This window comes from Halichoerus grypus, chromosome 13 (assembly GCF_964656455.1).
Source record: "Halichoerus grypus chromosome 13, mHalGry1.hap1.1, whole genome shotgun sequence".
NCBI lineage: Eukaryota > Metazoa > Chordata > Mammalia > Carnivora > Phocidae > Halichoerus > Halichoerus grypus.
Window position 1 is genome coordinate 15,011,018 of NC_135724.1, and position 5,512 is coordinate 15,016,529.

Below are 5,512 nucleotides of genomic sequence, written 5' to 3' on the forward strand. Positions count from 1 at the left end.
TTACTTCAGTGAGACAGTTTTAAAAATTGTCGTTTCTGTCAAACCCTCTCTTGATAACCCCATCAGCATCCACTTTAATGGCGAGTCCCATGGCTGTGAAAACATATCGGTGGCAGTTGGGCGATGGGACTGAACCTCGCCACACATCCTTATTATACCAGATGCTTGCCTTCCAGAGACTCAGCAGCTTCTGTAGTGGGAGTGAGCCAAATGTGCATGTTAACAGAGCAACTGAGAAGTAGAAAATCCAGAAGTTTCCAGGACCAAGTAAAACAACCATAAGGCAAGTTTAGGGGCCCTTGGGGAAATCTTACCTCCTTTCTTTAAAGCCAGAATTTTATAATATTTTTGTTAAGATTTCCACTACAAAGTAAGAAAATACACCTCTGTATCAGGGGAAACATACAATTCCTTCCTAAAATAATGTAATTATAGTAAGAACATTTTGGGGAGGCAATTTTTCATTCAGTGCTATTGGTGGTATCAAAATGAAATGAAAACTTATTTTTAACCTAGAAACATTACACTTAGGGAACTAAAACTGTCCTTTGGAAGCATGGGGTGTGATTTTATTTGTGGCCTGCCCATTTCTTGACCTAATGGGACCACTTTCCAGCCATCGCTATTCACAAATGCTGAGAGAACTTAGCATAATTCATGCATACATGTCTAGAGATTCAAAAGCAGATCTCCATTTTACAGTATGGGAGGATCACACGCAGTTTCACGGCATGATACGGATGCTTCTCTACACACAAAGGCATTTCTCAGCATGGTCGAGACGGTTGTCTTTAATATCAGTCACATCTCAGTCCAGGTGCTGCCACTCACTGACTAAAGAAAGTCACTTCCATTCTTTCTGTAAGATGCATACCTCCTAGGATTTTTCCGGTTTTTAAATGAGATGATACCTGCACAACCTGACAGATACCCAGTGCTCCATTCATTACGTGCCTTCTTTAATACCGATCACCAGGCTAACCCATCCCCCCACCCCCCTCCCCTCTAGAACCCTCAGTTTGTTTCTCAGAGTCCATCGTCTCTCATGATTCGTCTCCCCCTCCGATTTCCCCCCCTTCATTCTTCCCCTCCTGCTATCTTCTTCTTCTTCTTTTTTTTTTTTTTTAACATATAATGTATTTGTTTCAGACGTACAGGTCTGTGATTCAACAGTCTTACACAGTTCACAGCTCTCACCATAGCACATACCCTCCCCAATGTCTATCACCCAGGCGCCCCATCCCTCCCACCCCCCACCACTCCAGCAACCCTCAGTTTGTTTCCTGAGATTAAGAATTCCTCATATCAGTGAGGTCATATGACACATGTCTTTCTCTGATTGACTTATTTCGCTCAGCATAATACCCTCCAGTTCCATCCACTTCACTGCAAATGGCAAGATTTCATTCTTTTTGATGGCTGCATGATATTCCATTGTATATATACACCACATCTTCTTTATCCATTCATCTGTCAATGGACATCTTGGCTCTTTCCATAGTTTGGCTATTGTGGACTTTGCTGCTATAAACATTGGGGTGCACGTACCCCTTCGGATCCCTACATTTGTATCTTTGAGGTAAATACCCGGTAGTGCAATTGCTGGGCCATAGGGTAGCTGTATTTTCAACTTTTTGAGGAACCTCCATACTGTTTTCCAGAGTGGCTACACCAGCTTGCATTCCCACCAATAGTGTAGGAGGGTTCTTCTTTCTCCACATCCCCGCCAACATCTGTTGTTTCCTGACTTGTTAATTTTAGCCATTCTGACTGGTGTGAGGTGGTATCTCATTGAGGTTTTGATCTGGATTTCCCTGATGCCGAGCGATGTTGAGCACTTTTTCATGTGTCTGTTGGCCATTTGGATGTCTTCTTTGGAAAAATGTCTGTTTATGTCTTCTGCCCATTTCTTGATTGGATCATTTGTTCTTTGGGTGTTGCGTTTGATAAGTTCTTTATAGATTTTGGATACTAGCCCTTTATCTGATAAGTGTTTTGCAAATATCTTCTCCCATTCTGTCGGTTGTCTTTTGGTTTTGTTGACTGTTTCTTTTGCTGTGCAAAAGCTTCTTATCTTGATGAAGTCCCAAGAGTTCATTTTTGTCCTTGTTTCCCTTGCCTTTGGCGATGTTTCTAGGAAGAAGTTGGTGTGCTGAGGTCAAAGAGGTTGTTGCCTGTGTTCTCCTCTAGGATTTTGATGGACTCCTGTCTCACATTTAGGTCTTTCAACCATTTTGAGTCTACTTTTGTGTGTGGTGTAAGGAATGGTCCAGTTTCATTCTTCTGCATGTGGCTGTCCAATTTTCCCAACACCATTTGTTGAAGAGACTGTCTTTTTTCCATTGGACATTCTTTCCTGCTTTGTTGAAGATTAGTTGACCATAGAGTTGAGGGTCCATTTCTGGGCTCTTCCCTATTCTGTTCCATTGATCTATGTGTCTGATTTTGTGCCAGTACCATACTGTCTTGATGATGACAGCTTTGTAATAGAGCTTGAAGTCCGGAATTGTGATGCCACCAGCTTTGCTTTTCTTTTTCAACATTCCTCTGGCTATTTGGGGTCTTTTCTGGTTCCATACAAATTTTAGGATTATTTGTCCCACTTCTTTGAAAAAAGTTGATGGTATTTTGATAGGGATTGCATTGAATGTGTAGATTGCTCTAGGTAGCATTGACATCTTCACAATATTTGTTCTTCCAATCTATGAGCATGAAACGTTTTTCCATTTCTTTGTGTCTTCCTCAATTTCTTTCATGAGTATTTTCTGAGTACAGATCCTTTGCCTCTTTGGTTAGATTTATGCCTAGGTATCTTATGGTTTTGGGTGCAATTGTAAATGGGATCGACTCCTTAATTTCTCTTTCTTCTGTCTTGTTGTTGATGTATAGGAATGCCACTGATTTCTGTGCATTGATTTTATATCCTGCCACTTTACTGAATTCCTGGATGAGTTCTAGCATTTTGGGGTGGAGTCTTTTGGGTTTTCTACATATAGTATCATATCACCTGCAAAGAGTGAGAGTTTGACTTCTTCTTTGCCGATTTGGATGCCTTTTATTTCTTTTTGTTGTCTGATTGCTGTGGCTAGGACTTCTAATACTATTTTGAATAGAAGTGGTGATAGTGGACATCCCTGCCATGTTCCTGACCTTAGGGGGAAAGCTCTCAGTTTTTCCCCATTGAGAATGATATTCGCTGTGGGTTTTTCATAGATGGCTTTTATGTTATTGAGGTATGTACCCTCTATCCCTATACTCTGAAGAGTTTTGATCAAGAAAGGGTGCTGTACTTTGTCAAATGCTTTTTCTGCATCTATTGAGAGGATCATTTGGTTCTTGTTCTTTCTTTTATTAACGTATTGTATCACATTGATTGATTTGCGGATGTTGAACCAACCTTACAGCCCAGGGATAAATCCCACTTGGTCATGGTGAATAATCCTTTTAATGTACTGTTGGATCCTATTGGCTAGTATTTTGGTGAGAATTTTTGCATCCATGTTCATCAAGGATATTGGTCTATAATTCTCCTTTTTGATGGGGTCTTTGTCTGGTTTTGGGATCAAGGTAATGGTGGCCTCATAATATGAGTTTGGAAGTTTTCCTTCCATTTCTGTTTTTTGGAACAGTCTCAGAAGAATAGGTATTAATTCTTCTTTAAATGTTTGGTAGAATTCCCCTGGGAAGCCATCTGGCCCTGGGCTTTTGTTTGTTGGGAGATTTTTGATAACTGCTTCAATTTCCTTAGTGCTTATAGGTCTGTTCAGGTTTTCTATTTCTTCCTGGTTCAGTTTTGGTAGTTTATAGATATCTAGGAATGCATCCATTTCTTCCAGGTTATCTAATTTGCTGGCATATAGTTGCTCATCATATGTTGCTTATAATTGTTTGTATTTCTTTGGTGTTAGTTGTGATCTCTCCTCTTTCATTCATGATTTTATTTATTTGGATCATTTCTCCTTTTTTTTTTTGATAAGTCTGGCCAGGAGTTTATCAATCTTGTTAATTCTTTCAAAGAACCAGCTCCTAGTTTCGTTGATCTGTTCTACTGTTCTTTTGGTTTCTATTTCATTGATTTCTGCTCTGATCTTTATTATTTCTCTTCTCCTGCTGGGTTTAGGCTTTATTTGCTGTTCTTTCTCCAGCTCCTTTAGGTGTAGGGTTAGATTGTGTATTTGAGACTTTTCTTGTTTCTTGAGAAAGGCTTGTATTGCTATATACTTTCCTCTGAGGACTGCCTTTGCTGCATCCCAAAGATTTTGAAGAATTGTGTTTTCAATTTCATTTATTTCCATGAATTTTTTAAATTCTTCTTTAATTTCCTGGTTGACCTATTCATTCTTTAGTAGGTTGCTCTTTAGCCTCCATGTATTTGAATTCTTTCCCACTTTCCTCTTGTGATTGAGTTCTAGTTTCAAAGCATTGTGGTATGAAAATATGCAGGGAATGATCCCAATCTTTTGGTACTGGTTGAGACCTGATTTGTGCCCTAGGATGTGATCTATTCTGGAGAATGTTCAATGGGCACTAGAGAAGAATGTGTATTCTGTTGCTTTGGGATGGAATGTTCTGGATATATCTGTGAAGTCCATTTGGTCGAGTGTGTCTTTATTTATTTATTTCCTTGTTGATCTTTTAAAGTCTTTATTTCCTTGTTGATCTTTTGCTTAGATGATCTGTCCAGTTCAGTGAGGAAGGTGTTAAAGTCCTCCACTATTATTGTATTGTTGTTGATGTGTTTCTTTGCTTTTGTTACTAATTGGCTTATATAATTGGCTGCTCCCATGTTAGGGACATAGATATTTACAATTGTTAGATCTTCTTGTTGGATCGAGCCTTTAAGTATGATATGTGACCTTCCTCATCTCTTACTATAGTCTTTGGTTTAAAATCTAATTTGTCTGATATAAGGATTGTCACCCAGCTTTCTTCTGATGTCCATTAGCATGGTAAATGGTTTTCCACCCCCTCACTTTCAATCTGGGGGTGTCTTTGGGTCTAAAATGAGTCTCTTGCAGACAGCATATCGATGCGTCTTGTTTTTTTTTTATCCAGTCTGATAGCCTGTGTCTTTTGATTGGGCCATTTAGACCATTTACATTCAGGGTAACTATTGAAAGATATGAATTTAGTGCCACTGTATTGCCTGTAAGGTGACTATTACTGTATATTGTCTGTGTTCCTTTCTGGTCTATGTTACATTTAGGCTCTCTCTTTGGTTAGAGGACCCCTTTCAATATTTCTTGTAGGGCTGGTTTTGTGTTTGCAAATTCCTTTAGTTTTTGTTTGTCCTGGAAGCTTTTTATCTCCTATTTTCAATGACAGCCTAGCTGGATATAGTATTCTTGGCTGCATATTTTTCTCATTTAGTGCTCTGAATATATCCTGCCAGTCCTTTTTGGCCTGCCAGGTCTCTGTGGATAGGTGTGTTGCCAATCTAATGTTTCTACCATTGTAGGTTACAGATCTCTTGTCCCGAGCTGCTTTCAGGATTTTCTGTTTGTCTCTGAGA